Below are 14,526 nucleotides of genomic sequence, written 5' to 3' on the forward strand. Positions count from 1 at the left end.
TTTTGAGGAGAAACTTCCTTAGTTAGCTTTACCGTAAGATCTCCAATGGGTATATAATTGCAAGAGTTTGAAGGAATACTTCTGAGTGTTGAGATTATAAACCCAGTGTCCAAGGCCCTGAAGTCTTGCTGCAGTGTAAATGGCACAGACTCAATCCTTGGGCTCTAGATTATACAGAGTTTTGCTCTTCTCAGTCCGTAGATTATTAAAAGCTTTCCTTACCTGGTGAAAACATGCTTTGCCATAAAGCATTAAAGCCTTGCTACGTTTAGTCATATTAGACTTCAGTAGCAGAAGATACCTGGGATTCTATTATCAGGCGCATAAGCCATCCAATGACTATTTTATAAGGGTCAACACATTTTTTCACCCTAAGTGGATCTGACTGTCACCTGAAATTACAAAAGAAATTCAGTCAATTTAGTTAGCTTTGCTCAATACTATTGTATCTGTAATACCGTATTTAACAGCTTTACAAATTGTCTAGTGAAATAAATGATAAAGACTTTTTCAGAAACGTCCCATGAGAAAAATATATATCTTAATACTATTTTAGCTGTGGTTATAACATCAGGCTTCTTGCATAAGAAAGCTTTTATACTACAAAAGTGTGCATTAAAAATGACAATTAACTGGGAGGTCGAGGCAGGCAAATTACTTGAGGTCAGGAGTTTGAGAGCAGCCTAGCCAACATGGCAAAACCTCATCTCTACTAAAAATACAAAAATTAGCCAGGCATGGTGGCGTGTGCCGGTAGTCCCAGCTACTCAGGAGGCTGTTGCAGGAGAATCGCTTGAACCTAGGAGGTGCAGGTTGCAGCGAGGCAAGATTGCACCACTGCACTCCAGTCTATGTGACAGGGTGACACTCCGTCTCAAAAAAAAAAAAAAAAAAAAAGGCATTTGAACAAAATTTCTGTATAAATGTTTAAATGGCTCATCAGATAGCAGAAATGTACATGAAGTTTTAATTGTCTTCTCAGAATTATAACCTATTTTAGTAATTTAGAAGTCACCCCACCACACACACATTTAATTTATATTTAAATTATTTTATCCTTTCTGTGATGAGTAACAAAATGCATAACTTTTAATAATGGACACTTTAAGAACTCAGGAATGAACAAGTGGCTATGTTCTCCATGAATCCACACATAACATTAAATTTATGTCCTCTTAAATACAAGGTTTGTTTCTCCAACTTAGATGCATAGCACTGGCAACAGAGGTTATCATAGTTAACTTGATGTGGACCACAGTTTATTTAAATGGCATATCTAAAAAAAATTAGTACTGGCTGGTTCAGCATAAAAATGTGGCAAAGTATTTTTCTGATATTCAACTAATTTTCATCTTGCCTGGGTTAGCAGTTTAATAAGAGTCAGTTTCTTCATTTGAATTCTCACAATTCTTTCCCAATCCAAAAAATACAGTCCTAAAATTATCAGAAACCTGTACTCAACTTGTCTGGGCCCTTTCCATCTTTTTGTGAACTTTCTTCTTCTTTCTTTTCTTTGAGACGGAGTCTCAGTCTGTCACCCAGACTGGAATGCAACAGCATGATCTCGGCTCATTGCAACCTCTGCCTCCTGGGTTCAAGTGATTCTCCTGCCTAGCCTCCAGAGGAGCTGGGATTACAGGCACATGCCACCACACCCGGCTAATTTTTGTATTTCTAGTAGAGACAGGCTTTCACCATGCTGGCCAGGCTGGTCTCCCAAAGTGCTGGGATTAGAGTTGTGAGCCACCATGGCTGGTCCTTTTTGTGAACCTTCTTAAAGACACAATACTTTAAGATTTTGTATGCTTTTGAAGTTAAAAAAAAAAAAAAAAACTATATCAGAATTAAACCACTAATTGTGGAAATTACTTAAAATGGTTATAACAAATAAAAAATTGATTATATCTGTGGTCTACAATAATGTATCATAACAACCATAATTATAACTATAGCATATATTAGATTTTTGAAATTTTCATACGATTTTGGATTATTAAAATACAAGTTGGCAAAGGTCAAACATCATTTTTTTGACCTTCTTAACACTCGCTGATATTGATGTTCCTCCAGCATTACAAAACACATTAAATGATAAACTATTTTTGATTACGGATTTTACTATTGAAGAAGATATAGTTCTTATATATACCACTAAATCTAACAGAAAAACTATCACATGCTTCATTTTGGCTAAACTGGATGATACTTTCAAAACTGTCTTCATTTTTTAATTAATTATATACGATTCATGCCCCTGTTGGATCTGAAGATTCTAAAATAATCTACTTATTTATGTATTAATGATTGGAAAAGGTAATGTACCTTATAAATCCTTATTTGAAGATCTGGTGGCCTTTGCAGAGGAAAATAGATTTCAGTTGAATACCAAAACGATGACAGATTTAGAATTAGGTGTAATCAAGTCTTCTAAAAGTGAATTTCAAAATGTTACAAATGAAGTTTGGTTTTTCCATTCAGACCAATGCCTTTTATGGAAAATTCAGATGAGTGAATTTGTTATACAATATGGCAACAATGAAAACTTCGTTTTAAAATGTGTTATTTGCCTGCATTGGCATTTCTTCCGGCTAATGACATTCCAGGAATTTTTAATAAATTAAAGCCACATTTGCCTCAAGAAGCCAATGAAGTTACTGACTGGTTCAATAACAATTATGTACACAGTAGAGTAAAATGACACTTAGTGTTTGTTTGATCACCAGAATTGTTTTGTAGTTCTATATTGAGTTTATTGAGGACATTTAATACTATTCTCCAGGCCGGGCGCGGTGGCTCAAGCCTGTAATCCCAGCACTTTGGGAGGCCGAGACGGGCGGATCACGAGGTCAGGAGATCGAGACCATCCTGGCTAACACGGTGAAACCCCGTCTCTACTAAAAATTACAAAAAACTAGCCAGGCGAGGTGGCGGGTGCCTGTAGTCCCAGCTACTCGGGAGGCTGAGGCAGGAGAATGGCGTGAACCCGGGAGGCGGAGCTTGCAGTGAGCCGAGATCTGGCCACTGCACTCCAGCCTGGGTGACAGAGCAAGACTCCGTCTCAAAAAAAAAAAAAAAAAAAAAAAAACTATTCTCCAAAATGGCTATACTAATTTACATTCCCACCAACAGTGCACAAGGGTTCCTTTTTATCCACATCCACTTGTTATCACTCGTCTTTTTGATACGAGCCATTCTAACAAGTGTGACACGATATTTCATTGTGGTTTTAATGTGCATTTTCCTGACAGGAGATATTGAGCATTTTTTTTTCATATATATGTTGGCTATATAGCTTCTTTCGAGAAATGTTTGCTCAGATACATTGCTCATATTTTAACGAAGTTATTTTTCTCGCTATTGAGTTCCTCGTATATTGGGCATATTACCCCCTTTTTAGATGCATGGTTTGCAAATATGTCCTCCTAATCAGTTCATTATTTTCACAGTCTGTTTAATTGTTTCTAGTTTGATGCAATCTTATTTGTCTACTTTTTGCATTTTTTTGTCTGTGCTTTTGGAGTCTTATCTGAAAAAATCATTGCCCAGACCAATGCCATGGAACTTTTCCCCTACCTGTTCTTCTGAGAACATTACGGTTTCAGGTCTTATGTTTAAAACACCGATTTATAGTCAGGTAATTTTTGTATATGGCATAAGATTGAAGTTTAATTTCATTCTTCCGCATGTGGATATTCAGTTTACCCAACACCATTTATTAAAGACTGTCCTTTCCCAATTGCTCTTGGCACCTTTGTTGAAAATCAACTCACCATAAATACTTGAGTTTATTTCTGGGCTTTCTATCCTGTGGCATTGGCTGATATATTTTTATGTTGTTGTTGTTGTTGTTTTGGCAGTACCATGCTCTTTTGATTGCAATAGTTTTATAATATATTTTGAAACCAGGGAGTATGAGGTCTCCAGCCTTGTTGTTTTTGCTTAAGATTGCCTATTTGGTGTCTTGTGGTTCCATACGAATTTTAGAATTTTTTTTTTGTGAAAAATGACATTGGAATTTTGATGGAGATTGCACTGAATCTGTAGATTGTTTTGTGTAGTATGGGCATTTTAACAGAATTAATGCTTCCAGTTCAAAAACACAGGATATCCCTGCATTTGTTTGTGTCTTCTTCAGTTTCTTTCAACAATGTTTTACAGTTTGAACATAGAGGTCTTTCATGTCCTGGTTAATTTTATCTCCAAGTATTTTTATTTTTTGGTACTATTGTAAATCAAATTGTTTTCTTGATTTCTTTTCTAGATAGTTTGCTATTATAGAAATGCTACTGATTTTGTACATTAATTTGGCATCCTGAATTTTTACTGAATTCACATATTACTTCTAACTAATACACTTCCTGGATTGGGATTTTTTTTTTTTTTTCCCTTAATTGAGGTAGAGTCTCAATCTGTCTCCCAGGCTGTGGCAGTGGTGTGATCTCAGCTCATTGCAATCTCTGCCTCCCAAGTTTAAGTGATTCTCCTGCCTCAGCTTCCAGAGTAGCTGAAACTGCAGGTGCCTGCCACCACACCTGGATAATTTTTGTATTTTTAGTAGAGAAGGGACTTCACCACGTTGGCCAGGTTGGTCTCAAACTCCTTGACCTCTCAAGTGATCTGCCCACCTTGGCCTCCCAAAGTGCTGGGATTATAAGCATCAGCCACCGTGCCCAGCCTGGATTGGGATTTCTATTTCCTTCTCCTAATTTAGAAAGTTTTCTGCCCATTATGTTTTTGAATATGTTTTCTGTTCTTTTTTCTCTTTTCCTTCTGCTAGCGTAATAATGTGATAATATTCTGCTTGATGGTGTTCCGTAAGTTTCTTAGACTGTTGGCGTTGTTTCTTTTTATTTTTTTCAGTTTTCTCCTGAAGCACAGAGATTAAGAGCCAGTGCTCCAGCAGGGACTGTATAATTTGGGCATTGTATATGTAGTACAAACCTCTCCTTGGGAAGAAGCTGGTGTTTCCTTCCCAAGTATAAGATTTTGTGCTCAGTGTGGAGTGAGTGTATCTCCACTTTTCCTAAGTGTTTTAATTTAGATAATTTTTCAGTTGCCCACTGTTTGAGAATCTTTCAACTGGATTCTGGCTTTCTCTAGGGGAGAACTGATCAGTGTGTAGGTGTTTACTTGGTGTATTCTTGGGAAGAGGGATATTCAGGAACCTCCTGTTTCTCCATTTTGCTGATGTCCTTCATCTCTGATAATTTTTATGACATTTATTGTAAATTTTACTTCTTTGAATATTGCATGTTATTGTGTTCCTGTAACTCTTCTTGAGCTTTGTTCTAGAATGTACTTAAGTAACTTGTGAACACTGACCTTTTCAGCCTTAAAGACTTGTTAGGTTGAAACCACAGCATTGTTCAGTCTAGAACATACTTCTGACTACTTCACCTGATGTCCTATAAAATGTGATACTTTCCTGAGTGGCTCCAGAAATAGGAACTATTCTTGGTTTTTCTGATTAGAAAAACCAAAACCACATTCTGTTGCCTTTAATATTTTCACTTGGTTCTTTCCCAGCCTGATGCAATTTCCTTAGGTGAATATGCTAATCAATACTCAGCTGAAAAACTGAAGGTGACCTTCAGATGTCTGCATTCTTTCTCTGTACTGCTCTCTCCTTTCTGGTGATCTTCCCTGTGAATTGCAGCTGATTTAGTTTTCTTGATTCTCAGCTCCATTTTAATTCGTTCTTCAGGTAAAGTGACCAACTACTCCTGTTATCATGGGATTTTGGTGGAAAGGGCTTGGGAAATTCAGAAGTTTCACTTTTAAGATGGAAAAAGCAAGGCAAATTGCAACAAGTTGGTCCTCTTACTGCCAAACTCTGCCTTGGTTCTGCCTCCTTTTGGTGCTGCAGTATTGGAAAGTCTCTCAAAACTGTCAACTGGAGAAACTATAGGGCTCAACTATTTGTTTCCAGTGTCTTGGGGATCACTGTTCTTCACTGCGTGACAACTAGCATCTTAAACCACTGTCTCATATATGTTGATTGTATTTTTTCCCCTTTAATTATTTCAAGGGGGATGATGAATCTTACTCCATTTTGAAATAACAGAAAGCAAAGTAGAAGCAGCCACCTTCTTCACAGGGCAGCAGGATGGGGTGAGTCAAACATCATTTTTAATCTGACAATGATACCCATATAATTTAACATATTAAATAATCCCGTTCAACACTCTTTTGAATGCTGCATTGACCCTCTTTAGTATCCAAAAGTTAGGAGTAAAAAATCCTTATTATTATTCTAAATGGAGTTTCACTCTTGTTGCCCAGGCTGCAGTGCAATGTCATGACCTCAGCTCATTGTAAGCTCCACCTGCCAGGTTCAAGTGATTCTCCTGCCTCAGCTCCCTGAGTAGCTGGTATTACAGGCACCCACCATGACACCCAGCATATTTTTACATTTTGAGTAGAAACGAGGTTTCACCACGTTGGACGGGCTGGTTTCGAACTCCTGACCTCAGATGATCCACCTGCCTCTGCCTCCCAAAGTGCTGAGATTACAGGCATTAGCCAAAATGCTTGGCAAAAAAAGACAATTTTTAAAAGATGAAATTTGATTTTGGGAAGCCTGTCAAATATGTCAAAAAGTTACAACCCTTTTTTGCATCTATGTTCATTAAAAAAAAAAAAAAAAGTTGGCGTGTAGTTTTCTTTTTTTTATTATGTACTTTCCTGTTTTTGGTATTAGGGTGATACTGGATTCATAGAATGATTTAGGAAGGATTTCCTCTATCTGTTGGAACAACTTCAGTAGGATTGGTACAAATTCTTCTTTGAATGTCTGATGGAACTCAGAGGTAAATCCATCTGGTCCTGGGCTCTTTTGTTGGCAATTTTTTATTACGGTTTCAATTTCATTATTTGTTACCGGTCGGTTGAGAGTTTCTATTTTTTCCTGCTTTAATCTAGGAGGGTTGCATATTTCAGAGAATTTATTTCTCTCCTCTAGGTTTTCTAGTTTGTGCATGTAAAGGTGTTCATAGTAGCCTTGAATGATCTTTTGTATTTCTGTGGCATTGGTTGTAATATCTTTAGCTTATCTGGATCTTCTATCAGCTTTTCTTGGTTAATCTGGGTAGTGGCCTATCAATTTTGTTTTTTGAAAGAACCAGTTTTTTCCCTCATTTATACTTTGTATTTTTATTTCAATTTCATTTAGTTTTGTTCTGATCTTTTTTCTTTCCTTCTGCTGGGTTTGGGTTTGGTTTGTTTTTGTTTCCCTAGTTCTTTGAGCCTAGGTTTTCTCTTTGGACTTCTTCAGCCTTTTAGATGTAGGCATTTAATGCTATGAACTTTCCTCTTACTATAGCTTTTGCAGGATGCCAGAGGTTTTGAGAATTTGTGTCACTACTGTCATTCAATTCAAAGAATTTTTAAATTTTCGTCTTCATTTTGTTGACCTAAAAATCATTTAGAAGAAAATTATTTAACTTTCATGTATTTTTATAGTTTTGAAGGCTAATCTTGGAGTTGATTTCCAATTTTATTTCACTGTGGTCTGCGAGAGTACTCAATATAATCTTGATTTTTAAATATTTCCTGAGACTTGTTTTGTGGTCTATCATATGCTCTATCTTGAAGAATGTTCTGTGTGCTGATAAAAAGAATGTATATTCTGCAGTTTTTGGGTAGAATGTTTTGTAAACATCTGTTAAGTCCAGTTGTTCTAGAGTATCATTTAAGTCTATTGTTTAATTGTGGACTTTGTCAACAAAATTAGTTAAGACAAGACGGTCAGAAAAGCACCTTAAAGATGAGTTGTAAACATTTAAAACAATAGTAAATGTTTATAATGCAAGGCAGACATTTTACAAATAGAGATTTTCTTTAAAGACGTAAATTTATTTTATTAAAACATTTCAAGATAGTTAAATTCCAGAAAGGTGTAATTTCATTCAAAACCTAGTTCTTCTAACTTAGATACTGTTTCTTAGCTATAATTACTGAGTTCAGGATGGAATCCATTAAGAAATAGGACAAAGAAAGAATAAGCCTGAACTCAGCATACACCTAAAGAATTTTTAATTTTATTAATTTATATATATAAACAAGCTTACTTTACATGAGGGTCTACTTTTACAAACACTTTATCTAGGATAGGTTTGTTTACATCCTCAAAGAGGGATGGCAGCTAAGCAAAAAGGTAAGATTTAATTTTTCTTAATTTTTAATATCAATTTATTATAGATACATATATTAATCAATATTCTCTCCATGGGATTCTCCTATTCTCCTTACTGGAAGCAACATGTGGGAGGGAGAAATGATAATAATATACAAATATATTTCCTGCCATGTGGCCCACCTCTAGAAGTCACTTACTTCCACGCCATCAGATGTGTTTTTCCATATGTCTCTTTCTCTTAAAAGCACCTCTGATTAAGTTGAGCCCAATCACGATAATCTCCCTTTTTTGATGAACACAAAGTCAACACGTTAGTAACCTAATTTTATGAGTAATTTCTCACCACAGTCATTTTTTTAAAAAATACTCAAGAGGAAAGGATTACACAACAGGTGTGCAACAGACTGGGAATCTGAGGGATGATCTTAAAATTTTGCCCACCCACCTGAATAGAGTTTTAAAATAATCTCTTAGTTATTTCATTCTCTAAGTAAACAAAGATATCATCTGTCAATAATAATTAACTCCTTTCCAGTTTTTTTTTTTTTTGAGATGGAGTCTCGCTTTGTTGCCCAGGCTGGAGTGCAATGGAGCAATCTCAGCTCACTACAACCTCTGCCTCCCGGGTTCAAGCAATTCTCCCGACATCAGCCTCTCAAGCAACTGGGATTACAGGCGCCCACCACCACGCTGGCTAATTTTTGTATTTTTTAGTAGAGACGGGGTTTTGCCATGTTGGCCAGGCTGGTCTTGAACTCCTGACCTCAGGTGATCTGCCCACTTCAACCTCCCAAAGTGTTGGGATTACGGGTGTGAGGCACTGCTCCTGGCCTCCAGATTTATTCATTACAAATATTAACTACCATCTTTTTTTCTGGCTTATTTCTCCCTTGTGTATCATTTTATACATTTACACACACCTAGAACAATGAAAATGTATCCAATTATTCAATTTTTGTTAAATTTTTATTAAAATCGAATGTTAAAAATTATTTTTGTTTGTAGATGGTTTTTATTGTCGTACTCAAGAGTGTTATCTGTAGAGAAAAAGTTGCCTTTTTAATACTGCCTCTGCTATTGTGAACAAGTCATTTCTCTCAGTGGCTCTGTTTCTAGCTCTGTATAATGAAGATAATAGTAAGACCTATTATTTATTTATTATTTTTGAGACACAGTCTCACTCTGTTGGCCAAGCTGGAGTGCAGTGCTGTGATCTCAGCTCACTGCAACCTCTGCCACCTGGGTTTAAGTGATTCTCCTGCCTCAACCTCCCGAGTAGCTGGGATTACAGGTGCCTACCACCACGCCTGGCTAATTTTTGTATTTTTAGTAGAGACAGGGTTTCACCACCTTGGCCAGGCTGGTCTTGAACTCCTGACCTCGTGAACCACCCGTCATGGCCTCTCAAAGTGCTGGGATTACAGGTGTAAGCCACCGCTCACAGCCAGACCTGTTATTAAGTTACTGTAAAAAAAAATAAATGTATTGGCCGGGTGCGATGACTCACACCTGTAATCCCAGCACTTTAGGGGGCTAAGGTGGGTGGATCACCTGAGGTTGGGAGTTTGAGACCAGCCTGTCCAACATGGAGAAACCTCTTCTCTACTAAAAAAAAAAAATACAAAATTAGCCAGGCATGGTGGTGCATGCCTGTAATCCCAGCTACTTCGGGGACTGAGGCAGGATAATTGCTTGCTGGGAGGTGGAGGTTGTGGTGAGCTGAGATTGCACCATTGCACTCCAGCCTGGACAATAAGAGTGAAACTCCATCTCAAAAAAAAAAAAAAAAAAAAAAAAGGCCAGGCACAGTGGATCACTCCTGTAATCCCAGCACTTTGGGAGGCCAAGGTGGTCGGATCACCTGGGGTCGGGAGTTCAACACCAGCCTAACCAATATGGAGAAACTGGTCTCTACCAAAAATACAAAATTACCTGGGCATGGTGATGCATGCCTGTAATCCTAGCTACTTGGAGGCTAAGGCAGGAGAATCACTTGAAGGTGGGAGGCAGAGGTTACAGTAAGCCGAGATCACACCATTGCACTCCAGCCTGGGCAACAAGGGCGAAACTCTATCTTAAAATATAAATAAATAAATAATAAATAAATTTATTGATGCATATATGGTGTTATGGTTAGTGCTAGTATAAATTAGCTACTTTTAATAGGATATTTATATGCTGTTACATTAATACATATTTTAAAAAAGAAATATCTTTTCATAACAAGTTTTTTGAATATATATTTAAATTAATTCTTCTAAGAATGTGGTATAGATACAAAACAAAACACTATTTAGCTTTAAAAAGGGGTACGTCCCATTATTTGAAACCAGATAGATACATTTAGAAGACATTATGTATGCTAGATAAAATAAGCCAGACACAGAAAGACAAATACTGAATGATCTTATTTTTATGTAGAATATAATAAAGTTCAACTCAAAAAAGCAGAAAGTGAAATAACAGTTACCAGACGCTAGGGGTGATAAGAAGAGAACAGATAGTTTTTCCTCTAAGGGTACAAAGTTTTAAATAGGGTAAGGAGGTTTTGAGATCTGTTGCACACCAGGATGACCACAGTAAACAATAATGTATTAGCCAGGTGTGGTGGCTCACGCCTGTAAGCCCAACAATTTGGGAAGCCAAGGTGGGTGGATCACAAGGTCAGGAGTTTGAGACCAGCCTGGCCAATACGGTGAAACCCCATCTCTACTAAAAATACAAAAATTAGCCGGACATGGTGGTGTGCCCCTGTAGTCCCAGCTACTCAGGAGGCTGAGGCAGGAGAATTGCATGAACCCAGGAGGTGGAGGTTGCAATGAGCCAAGATTGGGCCATTGCACTCCAGCCTGGGCAACAGAGTGAGACTCTGTCTCAAAAAAAAAAAAAAAAAAAGTATTGTATATTTCAAAACAACTGAGCGAACTTCAAATGTCTCCCCACAAAAAAATGATAGGTAAGAAAGTTAATGTTATTTAACTTAATTGTTCTATATTATATGCATATATTAAAACATAACATTGCACCCCATAAATGTATACAACTATGATTTGTCAATCAAAAATAGTATTAACTTTTTTCTTAAAGAGAGAGAAATAAACCTTAAGAAATCGGGCCAGAGAAAAAAAGTGCTTTTTCAATCTCAACATTTCAGAAAACATCTGGTGCGGTGGCTCACACCTGTAATTCCAGCAATTTCAGAGGCCGAGGCGGATGGATCACCTGAGGTCGGGAGTTCAAGACAGCCTGACCAACATGGAGAAACCCAGTCTCTACTAAAATACAAAATTAGCTGGGTGTGGTGGCGCATGCCTGTAATCCCAGCTACTCGGGAGGCTGAGGCAGGAGAATCACTTGAACCCGGAAGGCGGAGGTTGCAGTGAGCTGAGATCATGCCATTGCATTCTAGCCTGGGCAACAAGAGCAAAACTCCATCTCAAAGCAAAACAAAACAAAAATTTCAGAAAACATATACATATATTTTTTGTATCTCAAATGGCTTCCTCAATTAGTAACGTAGGTAAGTAAATGTTTAATATTATAAGCATTCTGAACTCAACATTCAGAAATATGTTGATATTTCCTATTCAAAATAATACTTTAAAAGACAGATGTTAAAACAACTGTTTAGAGTAAAATTCTGATTTTTTCTTAAAAAAAATATTTGAATATATATTTTACACTATATTTAAATTTATCCAATAAGCATAATTACTCAACAATAAGAAAATTATTATAAGGAACCAATTTGCCTTATTTAATTTTAAAACTGACAAGCACATGATGTTTAAGTGCTTACTTATCTAGTGTTACTGGAGTGTTAAAGAGCAGCACTCAATAAGAAATCTTTTCATTGATATTTATATCTATGCTGTAAGTGAATATAGATTATAATGTAACAGAATTAACAAATAAAAGCTAATAAATTTTCTTTACACTCACTGTTTGTTGGGCACTCTTCTGGTACCTTTATTTGCATTAATTGCTTTAATCTGACAAAAACCCTAGAATTTATGCACTGTCATCCTCACTGTACAGCTGTACTCAGGTCATACAGCCTATACGTGGCAGAACTCGGATGCAATCAGAAACCACCTGATACTGAGTTTCAATCTTAACCATTTATGCCCAACACCCTCATAGCCAATTCTTTTTATATCTGACCTAACATTTTGCTTTGAATTTTCTAATTTTGTAGAAATAAAAATCTAGAAAACAATTATTTTAATCACAGTGTGTAGAACTTGATTTTTGGATTAAAGTAGTCATTACTAAGCCAAACACAAATACTTTGTTAAACGGATTCTAATATCCCTCTTATGACTTAAAACAGTCACTAATTTTACTTTTGAAATGTAGTGAGTTTTTATATTAAAAGCTAGGATAAGCCTAAAATTATATATAAAAAAAATTGTGGTCTATATGTACATCATCATACATTCAGTGGTCTACAGTTTTTTAAAGTTTTAGAAACACTAAAATAAGAATATTTTTCCTATCAAATAATTAGGGAATATTGAGTTTTCTCAGGAACTAAAATGAAATAGATTGAAATTACCGTATCAGTCTCTTACCAATGACCAAGGATTGGGTAGTTAAGTGACCAATAATAACATCTGTAGACTTAACTTCACCGACTAAAAAAATTAAATAAAATGAGAAAAATTTCTCCAAATTGTTACATCAATATGTAAACGAAATATTATTCCAAATTTCAAATGCACAGGAAATCATTTTATTTTGCAACACTTAACATTCACACTTAAAAACAGAAGATTCAGGCCGGGCGCAGTGGCTCACGCCTGTAATCCCAGCACTTTGGGAGGCTGAGATGGGAGGATCACGAGGTCCGAGGAGATCAAGACCATCCTGGCGAACACTGTGAAATCCCATCTCTACCAAAAAATACAAAAACTTAGCTGGGCGTGGTGGCGGGCACCTGTAGTCCCAGCTACTCGGGAGGCTGAGGCAGGAGAATGGCATGAATCCGGGAGGCAGCGCCTGCAGTGAGCCGAGATCATGCCACTGCACTCCAGCCTGGGTGACAGAGCGAGACTCCATCTCAAAAAAAAAAAAAAAACCACAAGATTCTGTATACCAATGTCAGCTGTGCTATATCATAGAAAATCACATTTAATATTCTTCACTTGCCACTAATTCTCTTAATATTTTAAGATCTGTTGTTGTTGTTGAGATTGAGTCTCGCTCTGTCACCTAGGCTAAAGTGCAATGGCACAATCTTGGCTCACTGCAACCTCTGCCTCCCAGATTCAAGTGATTCTCCTGCCTCAGCCTCCTGAGTAGCTGGGATTACAGGCATGTGCCACCATACCGGGCTAATTTTTGTATTTTTCATAGAGACAGGGTTTCACTACGTTGGCGAGACTGGTCTCGAACTCCTGACTTCATGATCCACCTGCCACAGCCTCTCAAAGTGTTGGGATTACAGGTGTGAGCCACTGTGCCTGGCCTTAAGATACGGTTTCTATTACATTTTATATTTGCCACACTTTGTGTAAGAATCTAAGAAGAATTTTTTTTGGCGGGGTGTGGTAGCTAATGTCTGTAATGCCAGCACTTTGGGAGGCCAAGGTGGGTAGATTACTTGAGGTCAGGAGTTCAAGACCAGCCTGGCCAACATGGTGAAACCCCATCTCTACTAAAAATATAAAAATTACCTGGATATGGTGGCAGGTGCCTGTAATCCCAGCTACTTGGGATTCTGAGGCAGGAGAATCACTTGAACCTGGGAGGCACAGATCGCAGTGATCCAAGATCACACCACTGCACTCTGGCCTGGGTAACAGAGTGAGACTCCAACTAAAAAAAAGAAAGAAAGAAAAAAGGTTTTGCCACATTATTCACACTTGGAATTCGCCAGTATAAATTATATTACCTACAATCAAGTGTGAAAAACATTTAAAGGCTTTTTCACATTCTTCACATTTCCAGGATTTTGTACCCGTATGATTACTTTTATGTTTGTAAAAGTTTAAGGTGTTGTTAAAAGCATTGTCACATCTTTCAGATTTGCAGAATATCTCTCTAGGATGAATTATCTTATGTCTATTAAGAACTGAGGACTTGTTAAAGGCTTTGTAAAGTTCTTCACACTTTTATGTTTTCTCTCCAGTATTACGTGTAATAAGATTTGAGAACTTGTTAAAGGCTTCATCACATTCTTCACATTAGTAGGGTTTATTTTTCTTTTTTTTTTTTTGAGACGGAGTCTCGCTCTGTCGCCCGGGCTGGAGTGCAGTGGCCGGATCTCAGCTCACTGCAAGCTCCGCCTCCCAGGTTTATGCCATTCTCCTGCCTCAGCCTCCCGAGTAGCTGGGACTACAGGCGCCCGCCACCTTGCCTGGCTAGTTTTTTGTATTTTTTAGTAG

At 37.3% G+C, this 14,526-nt stretch overlaps 1 long non-coding RNA gene across 4 annotated transcripts in view; it reads right to left on the minus strand.

Moving 5' to 3' along the window:
* LOC139360252 (uncharacterized) overlaps window positions 1–14,493 on the minus strand; it is a 30,213-nt gene extending 15,720 nt beyond the window's left edge. For 3 of the 4 annotated variants that reach the window (XR_011617525.1, XR_011617524.1, XR_011617523.1), the window contains exon 1: window positions 223–14,493. This is a non-coding gene — a long non-coding RNA (uncharacterized lncRNA). The remainder of the gene's footprint in view (window positions 1–222) is intronic. The other variant, XR_011617526.1, reaches the window with a different exon arrangement.
* Window positions 14,494–14,526: the final 33 nt, after the last annotated feature.

This window comes from Macaca nemestrina, chromosome 20 (genome assembly GCF_043159975.1).
Source record: "Macaca nemestrina isolate mMacNem1 chromosome 20, mMacNem.hap1, whole genome shotgun sequence".
Taxonomy (NCBI): Eukaryota; Metazoa; Chordata; class Mammalia; order Primates; family Cercopithecidae; genus Macaca; species Macaca nemestrina.